Below are 10350 nucleotides of genomic sequence, written 5' to 3'. Positions count from 1 at the left end.
CCCCCGGCCAGTCAGTGATCTGGTGCCCTCCCAGACTCTGGAGGCACCAGTCGCCCATGATCCCTACATTCCATTGCACCACTGTTCCCCTTTCTGGTGTCTCTTCCCTGCGTCTGCACTCTGTCTGCTGAGTTGTATTCCAGATCTTACTTGCTTATGCTGTGGACAACTACAAAAAACCCACTAAGATCTGTTTTGAGCATTTGCAGGGAGTGGAAAGATTCAGGGCAGACATACTGTACACAGGGTTTGTTTCCCTACTTTCTTGCATCTTGTGTTGTCATACCTCATGCATGCACAGTAGGCATTTGATGCTGCCCAGATGGAAGATTAACAATGCACACACCCTTGGCATGGTACCTACCCAGCGGTAAGGTAGCAGGAAGCCAAGAACATCTCCTTTCTTCCCCAGGTCACTAATCTGCAGCCAGGCCAGTTGGGCACAGTTCCTGGTTCCCACCTAATAGCTCTTTGGTACTCTTAGTGACTTGTTTTGGCAGGTGTCAGTTCAGTTTCTATTAGAGCTGTAACTGGTCTTTTCATTGGCATCCTAGGCTCAGAAGTGCATGCTCTTGCTAGGCTTTCAGCCTAGTACCTTCCACTGGCACCAAACTTGGGAGGCTTTTAAAAAGAACACTTCTTTAGGGACACAACCTGGTAGAATCAGTACTGAGGCTGCCACTTTGTCTTGAATCAATAGTTTAAAAATATTGTAACACAAAATGAAAAGTGATTGAAGTACAAAAGCTCCCTGCCAGCCTTATGCCCTCTTGGGATGGAGGATTATTTTATCAATTGGGATCAGCCCACTTTTTAATGAGAACTTAATAAATTGACACTAGTAATTGGGTGTTATTTCCCAAGGTCTCTGCAGTTATTATCTCTCACCTGAGAGTTCTTATTCACGGTGCGACTTTCAAGCTAAGAACACTCGTGTGATTATCTTGAAAGGTCCCTGCCCTACCAAAGCGTCTGAAGGAGAAAGAAAAGATATGTAAATGTGCACGTCTTTGAATGATATTTAAAGCTCTATTTTTAGTTGTGACAACCTCCAGGGATGCAAGACAATTTAATGCAGCTCCCCATTGGAAGGAGGGAAATGACATCTGCTGTTATTACAACCCTATGAACATGCGGGATAGGGTAAAGGAGGTGCTGAGATGCCTCTGTTAAAATATTTTACAATTTCAGAGTAACAGCTGATGGTGTCATGTGCAGGAAAATCAACCTAATCTGCATGAGCCAGTGTCTGTGTTGGGTAACAAATTCTACATTGCTGTTTTGGTTCCCCAAAATGCTCAACAGGCACGGGCATGGTTGTGAGCTTAATTATTTTGAAATACACATTATTCTACTTGTTTGTAAGGGTCTAGATTCCTTTCAAGCTTATTTATTTTATGAATTGGCATGACTGCTCTAAAACTTATTCCAAACACTGAGAATGAAGCAGCAATGATCAACCCTCAGATCCATGGCTTAATTTGGGAAAATTCTGGGACCTATTTTTGATGGCAAAATGCCATGGGGCTCAGTGGAGTTCCTCCTATTTTTGCTGGTGTATTTTGGACTAGAATCAAGCAGGCTGAGCGTTCGATCTGCACAGTCTGATCCTCTTACCTTGTCTCTTGGGTAACCATCCGTACCAGTACAAAGTAGGTGAGAAGTGGACTGACTCAGGTCTCTACTCAAAAAGGCAGTGGCAAACCTGTCTGCCCACACCAATTTTAATCCAGCTATCTTGGTACCGGTAGCAGTGAATATGCAGTGGAACAGACTTCAGTGCAGACTAGCAATTGGAGTGTGCATCCTGGGTCCCCTGTAGCCTGCTCTGAAATCCATGTTTCTCTGTGCTCAGAGTGACTGGTACTGGAGCTGGGTAGATTATAACTAGCACAGTATGCTGGTTTGTGCTACAGTCTATCTCTGGTGGTTATAAAGAAAGACTAAGTAGTTCATTCAAGAGTACATAGGAAGCCTGTGACAGAGCAGGAAATTTAACTGAGTCCACCTGAGTATGAGGCAGGAGCCCCAGGTGCTGGGCCATCCTTGACCCACATGAGGCAAAACGTGTGGTCAATGTCAGTGCAAGTGAAGGAGAATCACTGTTCTAAAGGCCATGTACCTTCTTTCCAGTGCAAATCCTTTTCTCAGTGTAAACTGGGAGTGTCATTGATGTTACAGTAAAAGACAGGAACAGCAGACCCAGAATACCCTCTCCTTGTGGGCAGTAGGCAGACTATTGTCTTGTCTGCAATGGGAAGTTAGGACACAGTTATCTGGTTAGATTTTGCAGTCCACTAATTCTTCTCCACTAGCTTCCCACATGGGCTCTCTAAGACTTGTCTGTACTGTTTCAGCAGCAGGTCTCAGGGAGAAGAAGGCAAAGGATGCCCCACACATACCCTGCCCATTTGAGTCTGCTGGTAGACCCCAGAGCTACAAGTTCATCTGTGGGGCTGCTCTGGACTCCTGAGCCTTTGCTCTCTGGTGGGTCTGCAAGTGGATGCTGGGGACACATGGAGCAGCCTGCTGGGTGAACCTCTATCTCTGGAGTGTGCCAGCAGTATCTGGATGAAGTGGGCTCTGTGCTCACTTCCATGAAATCTACCCCTGCTGTAGCAGAGACAAGTGCTTAGTGTGCACAGAGGGCCTTAGTGCGAGGAAGCTGGCTACAATTTTGAATGTGCAATGAGCTACCCAGCACCTAATATGCTCTAAAAGTGTGCATGTGGGGAACTGGTAGAGTCGCTACTGCACAGTAAATTCATGCTTAAGCTTTCTGCTCACCAGCATCTCCATGTAGACAGGTCCTTAATCTGCTTGTTTTTGCCTCCAGTGTGTTACACTGGCATAAAACTGGAATCTGGAGGAGAGTCAAGCCTCCTACTAGTTGAAGGTGCCTTATGCAGAAAACAGCACTGGAGCTACACCCACAATTGGGGCCACGGGGGCAGGGAAAAAATTATACAAACAGGCAGGAAGAATGCAGTAGCTGATGTAGAACATCCCTGTTTTTCCAGCTATGGTACTGTGCAAGGCTCTGACCCTCTAGGATCGCCTGCTGTCATGCTGTTTGTTGGGCAGTGGAAAACTGTTTTCCAGTTCTTTTTGAATGCTGCTGCCTTCAGCTAGCAATGTTCTCTAGCCTGTTTCTGAAGGAGTTGTTAAGCTGTTTGGCATTAGTGCCATTTCACCCACCTGAACTCTTCTTTCAAACCACACAGCACTGGCTTGTTTTAGTGTAAATATGAATTTCATCCTGTCTCTGGTATTTTCCACACACCTGTATTGTTCTAAGCCTCTTCCCTCCTTTAACTCCCTGCCTTGTATATTACCCACTGGGTGCAGCTACACACATGCTTTACTGCAGAGATGGCTAATTAGCGCCACAGTAAAGCATCGCCATCTACATGCATGCCAGTATCAGGGTGCAGTAAATTAATTACCTCCACCATGGGATAGTCCCATCAGGGACAATACTATCCTACAGCGGAGTAATTATGTGCACTAAAACGCATGTAGACCATGCTGGGCTGGCTGGGGCATGAGGGTGCTAAAGTGTCTGCCACGTACCCCCATACTTTAGCGCTCTTATGCCCAGCCAGCCTTTCTACCACCTGATGCTGGCCCCTGAGCCTGCTGCCAGCCTGGGGCTGCTCCACTCCAGCTGAACCCGCTATGGTCCTGAGCACACATGCAGACACTGCACCCAAGAGCAGCTGACTCCAGCTCAGACTGCTTCAGGGTTTATCACATCATTTAATGGCACATATAGATGTGGCCACTTACAGGTGTAGTCTGAGAACACAGGAAGGCCAGTGATGCAATTTCCTTGTTCTAGTTTTGTCTCTGCCCCAGAGGGCAGTGGTACAGCATTGCTTCCTGACTGCACGGAGCTGTCTCCTTCTACCTCAGGGCAGGCTGGGTTTTGTAAGAGACACAGAAATAGCAGTTTCTCCTGCAATCAGTGACTAGCCATGTTGGATGGTTATACTGCAAGTGCTGCCCTGTCAGCTGCCTGAAAGCCTGTCTGAGTAGCTGTCCATGTGCTCTAAAGCTCACCCAGTGAAGGCACTGGGAGGCCACTGGGGAGCAAGTGTCCCACTAGCAGAAGCACTCATGCTTTGTACATGGTTCTGCACAGTGAACTCCTCATAGCACAACCAGCTGAGCAGGTCTCTGTCCCCCTGCAGAGAGCCAGGGGAGGCAACCTCCCAGACATCTGGGCCAACAGTTCCCCAGGTTGGTCCCACAGGCTTCCTGGTGTGGTACAGACGGTCTGGTCCCTCTATTCCCTTGCTTTGCCTATAGAGAAGTCTAGATTCAGCATAGAACATAGGAGACTGGTTGTCTGCAAAGCAGCTGGTGGGGGTGAGCAGTGGAAGCTGTTTCTACTAGTAGCCACAGCTACATGAGAAGAGAGGAAAAAGGAGACTGTAATCCTTGTGCTGGCCAGAGGCAGACCTGCCCTGTCAGGAAGTGCAGGCTTAGCATCTGCACATTTCTGCTGAGGCTCCTCTACCACCAGTGCCACTTTCATCTCCCTTAGAGAAAAGCATTAGCCATTTTTCTCACCTTTACTAGCATGGTTGCCCACTGGAGAAGAACAGAGCATGTTCTGGGAGAGCCTGCAGCCCCAACTACCCCAGTTATCCTAACCAGGTGTGCTTTGACATTCCTCCAGACCTCAGAGCAGTATGACGGTCCAGTCATGTACCCATTACACAGTGTATTGAATTCAGGTTGGCAGAGGATGGCAGCTACCGAATTGTTTTAGTGCCTGTACCTAGGCTTGTTGTTCCAGGGGGATGTTTATATCCATTTGCTTTATTTGCTGTTAGTGGGTATGGACATGCATAAACACTTCGACTGAATTAAATGCAGCTGAAGCAGACAGATGTACAAGCCTGTTAAACTGATTTAAAGCTGCCTAGAATGGTTGAAAAATGTACCTGGGAAATCAAGTACTGTTTTGAACCAGTTCACTCTGACCTGGGTCAAAGTTGCATGTGGATACCAGGTGTTCTGTGACAGATCTGGTGGGCCCTGCTGGCATCCCACACTGCCTCACTCCTCCTTTCCCCTTCCTCCTATAAATGACCCCCCTGGTATGCAGACAAAACTTTACTGCCCTCTTTTTATTTTTTTGTTCACGTGTTTTGTCAATGAGCTCCCTTGAACGGCTTGGTCAATAAAAGCTATCTTCATAACAATCAGTTGCATCCTCACTTCCTGCTCGACCACAGCCCCTCATTATGACCCCCCTCCTCAGCCCCTGGGAACCCAAAAACTTTGGTTCAAGACCACATCCCTGGCTTCCCCAAGTCAGGTAAGCATACTGCAAACTGTGGACAGGTGCAGACCACTGAAGTTTATTGAACTCGTGTTTGGGAGAGAAGTGAAAGCGGAAAAATGAAAATGCCCCTACCCTCAGGTTACCTACCTGCTGGGACCCCTAAAGCATGGGTATAAATACTCCCTGCTCGCCCGCTCTGAGGCATTCTGGGCTGGGTGCCCCATCCCTGGTGTCAGAGCCACAACAACTCAATGCCTAAAAAGTGATTGTTTTATCTGGAATTCTGTGCATGCATGAGTGGAGACCTGACCCCTGACAGCTGTGAAACCATTCCCAACCAGTGACCTTTCAGAAGGCTCAATTGTTACATGTGTCCACACCCACTGTTGCTGTTTTCCTGCTTGTTGACACAAAGAACTTGGTGTTGCCTAGTGTGGGATGGTATTAAGACTAACAGGGGATTTAAGAGATTGCCAAAATACTTTGGATGGCGGTTCTCAAGTGGCAAGTATGCAAGTTTTCAGCAGGTCATTTTGCTATAGTATCAATATCAGGATCAGTGGAAAATCATTCATGTCATCACACTGACTAATAAGTAGAAATGCATGTCTTGGAACAGGATCAAGATTATATTAAGTATTAGGAGCATTCTGGCAGTCAGTTATTCTCCTTTGGTAACAACTCCAGTGGCATCTCTTCAGGAGAGGTGGGATTTGGTCCAAGACTCTGGGTGTCTCATTTACTTTTCTCAGCATACGTCCACACAGAGAGAAGAGACTTTATTTTTACCAAATCTCAGCTGCACACAGTAACTAACATATGGTGAAATCCCGTGATGGACAGACACGCTTCCCTTCTCATGTGTTAGCTAGACCTAGGGTTTACTTTGTCCTGCTGAATGAAAACCACAAGCTGCCTCAAGCCATTGTCCACCCTGCTTTTGTGTGTGGTGTGTTACAGGGTGTTCTTGGCATTTTTGGTTTTGTGCCTTGTAGTCGTACTGCAGGAGGTTTCAAAGTGGGTGGTTTTTAAGAATCTCTGGAAAAATGGTTTCCAGCAAACACTGGGAACCGGCTTTTCTAGTCCCTTCTAGTCCTATGTTATAGCACCAGATAAGATCCCACCCTTCTTCCTAGATGAGGCAGGGCCTTGGTCTTTCCTTCTGCCTTCAACAGAACCACGGCACTTTCTGGTTAAATGAGGTGTTTGAGAACATACCCAGATGATGGTATGTTATAGCTTGTGGGAACTTGTAGAAGGAAAGAGTCTAGTTTACAAGAGCTAGTCTGTTTGCAAGCTCAGCTAGATTCCAATAATGGTTACATTAGTGTAAATCCAGAATACCTTCTCCTAGGGTAACTGAATTTAGACTTTGCCTTTTTTCACTCCCTGCCTGCCTGCAAACTCAGCCCAGGCACAGAATGCCCATGCTGGACCCTGCCTGGTTCACATATTGCCTTAGTATGAGGAAGCTGGCTACATATAGCACTGGAAAATTCTGCACTCAACATGTGATGATGCATGAGCTGGGAGAGAATCTAGCTCACTGTCTCAAATTTATTTTTGTTACTAAAGCAAACAGCTGGGAACCTGGCTCACTTTGGGAACAGATTCGTTAAGGAGAAGGTTTGTTCTTCACATAGATGCCTGTGATTCGAGTGGCAATTCAGACTGGCTTCACTTCAGCATGAGAATTGGTACCAAGGGGAATCAATCTGCTAATACAATCTGGTGTTTGACAGATCAAACACCAGTACATTGAAGGGTTATAAATGGTCACTGTCCTCAGGGTTAACACAGAAAACCAGATCTCAACACAAAACTGTCTTCAATTAACATAGGGTGATTTTCTTCCTCCCCTGTGTACAACCTCTAAACTAGAACAGCCACTTCAGATCTGCCTGTGTTCCACTTACCCCAAGCAAAGGGATGTAAGGCTGGTGTGGGTGAGAGAAGGATTCAGCTCACATCCCAGCTTTGATTCAAGGCAAATGTGATTTAGACAGAAAAAGTTTTTAAAAAATCATGCAGAGCATGTAAATGAGCTGGAAATGTAATTTACCAGTAGGTCAGTAACTCCCATGTGCAGAAGAGGAGATGAGTGTCAGCAGACAACAGGGTGAGGCTCATCAGGTGCCTAATTGTGCCAGGTCACACAACTAGGAGACAGAATTTCTAAACAGACAGGGCTTGCTGGGGGTGGATGGGAGAAAGTTTGGGGTTTACCTCTGAAGGGCTACCTGTCCTGCTGCCCAAGGTTGAGCCTGGTTGCTCAGGGCTATTGGAGCAATTGGGTGAGCTCCAATTCTTCCCCCAGCAACCCAGCATCATTCTTAATGGATGGGGGAAGTGCCTGAATGAGACAAGCCGCTCAAGATGGCTCATCTGCCTCCTACCTTCCTGGGACAATGGTCAGTGTGCTCCAGGTTCCTGCAATACTCAGCTTGGCAAGGGGAGTTGTGAGGAGAATCTGGAACTGCCCCCCTGGTCTTAGGTGGAGGTCCTGCTACAGTATCCCCAAGCCTCGGGGAGAGGCATGAAAACTCCCAGGAGCAGAGGTAACACTGGTTGGGAGGAGGAAGCAGACCTGATATGGAGCAGACTTGATGGAAGGGGAGAAATCATGGGAGCATGAAGTGAACAGTTCACCTGGGATAAACCTGACTAGAACTGCGGACACAATCTGTATGCCAGTGTCTTCCACTCCTGACTTAGTCTTACATTGGAGTAGGGCTGAACATCTCATGTCCACTCTGCATTTACACTGTGCAAAGACACTGGCATAAATAAGCCAGGAGGCAGTTAGCCGCTTTAGTCTGAAGTCAGGCAGAAGGCAAGTCAGGGTGGCACCTTACAGAGGCACTGGCTTTTGTAGGTAACAGCAGTCAGCTGGTGAAGTAGACTGTTGCCTACAGTAGCAGGGCACTGGGATGTTCCTGCTCCTCTAAGGGAACAAGCAGCCTGAAAGGCTGTTTGCAGGTGGCAAAGGGGGTGGTGTGTGTAATTAAAAACTCACCAGACCTGTGACAGGCCAGGCCGGAGTTATATAAGTCTTGAACCTGAGCTGGGCCTTGAGTGGTCAGGCGCTATAATCTTGGGAGCCATGAAGTAAGGAGCTCCTAGCAGCAGAGCTCCTGAATGCTGGAAGAAAGCCACTCTGCAATGCAGGGAAGGTACCTGGGGCAGAGAAGGGCTTGGCTGTACAGGCAGGTGGCCCTGGTTTATGTTAAGTCTAGCAAAGACTTAAATGCTTGCCAGAGGGCAGGTGCTCATTATCAGGGTGTACTAGCAGTTTAGCATTAAGTGCTTGAGATGAGAGTCGTCTCATCCCACTTTCTCAAGCACTTTATAAGCTACCCAACACCCTATCCACCCAATACAAGCTCCCCTGCATCTTGGATTATACTGAACAGGATTTGCTCTGTACACTTTAATGCCACACTCTATAAGACTGTCTTAAAGACAATCCAATATGTGAGTGTGGTGATGCACCACAGGCTGCTGACCACCTCCTCACATGTGCAGTACAGCCGTGCACCTAGGGCTAGGACTTGGCAAGCATCAGTGATAAAGCAGTTGTGTGGCTCTGCCACATTAATGATATGTAGAAGGGGAATGAAGTATACGAGAGAAAATGTTTAGCCTGGAGCCCTGCAAGAGCAAGCAAGGCTTGCTGAGAGTGAGGCTCAGCAGAGGGTGCAAGGGCCTAGAGAGTAGGGACTCAATCCATGGGCCCCAGGCCCAGAAAGGGCTGGGAGTATGATCAGAAGGTCCAGGGACACAAGCAGGGCTGAAAGAAAGTGAGACCCAAGAAGTTCCAAAGACAGGGAGTGACTGACAATTGGACAAGAGGGTCCATAGGCCTAGGACAGGGCAAGAGCTGGACCAAGGGTCTAAGAGCCCAGAGAGAGAGTCTGTGAGCTGGGCCCAGGGTCTGGAAGTGCAGAGAGAGGGGCTGTGAGGTGGACTGGGGGTCCAGGAGCCCAGAGGGGGCCGAACGTGGGACCAGGGGGCCCAAAAACTTAAAGGAAAGGCTGAGCAAGGGCCCAAGGGGGGCCAAGTATGTAAAGGTAACATCCTTCTGTTAACACCCTTGAGGCTTGTGGCATGGTGAAGGAGAGGAACAGAGTCATGCAATTTGTCCTTAAGCCTACAGGGGCATAGTCAGGCCAAGAGAGACCTAGCAGGCCTAAGGACTGGATTGAGATTAGTGGGGTCCAGGAGAGACCTGGTGTGGGAATTGGTGGGATTAAGGCTCACTTGAAGGCCTGTGGGAAGCCTCCCTTATTCAACTTTCAAAAGAACAAGGCATGGCAGGCAAGCAAGCTAGGGGGGGAAACTTTAGCGTTTGAGCTGGGCAGGAGCTGCATGGCCACCAGGGTTGTCATAGCCATCACTGTGGCCATGAGCCTGTCCCATCTACAAAAGCTCAAGCCTCTCTTAATCTCTAAGGTGCCACCCAGCCCTGCCTTTTGACTGGTACAAATGAACTCCATCCGTAAGTGCTGAACAAACTAGCTGAAGTCATTGCAGGACTGCTGGCAAACCTCTTTGAGAATTCATACTGGTCAGGAGAGATCCCAGAAGACTGGAAGAGGGCCAATGTTGTGCCCATCTTCAAGAAGGAGAGGAGAGAGGACCCAGGGAATTACAGGGTGATCAGCCTGACCTCAAGCCAGGGAAAAATCCTTGAAAAATTTCTCAAGGAGTCTATATGCAAAAAGCTAGTAGAAGGGAAAGTTCTGAACAACAGCCAGCACGGTTTTGTTGCGGGTAGGTCATGTCTGACTAACCTCATCTCCTTCTACGACCAGATACGGTCGATGTAATTTACATGGACTTTAGGAAGGCCTTTGACTTGTTGTCCCATGAGGCTTTCAAGGTAAAACTAGGGGACTATGGGCTCAGCAATTCAACAGTCAGGTGGGAAACTGGCTGCAGGGTTAGACCCAGTGAGTACTAACAGACGGATCTATGTTGACCTGGTGGAAGGTAGCCAGTGGGGTCCCCCAGGGTTTCATACTTGGACCAGTGCTTTCCAGCATCTTCATCAA

Source organism: Gavialis gangeticus, unplaced genomic scaffold (genome assembly GCF_001723915.1).
Source record: "Gavialis gangeticus isolate Ggan-Ray unplaced genomic scaffold, GavGan_comp1, whole genome shotgun sequence".
In the NCBI taxonomy this organism is placed as follows: Eukaryota; Metazoa; Chordata; order Crocodylia; family Gavialidae; genus Gavialis; species Gavialis gangeticus.
Note: the sequence above shows the minus strand (reverse complement) of the source record.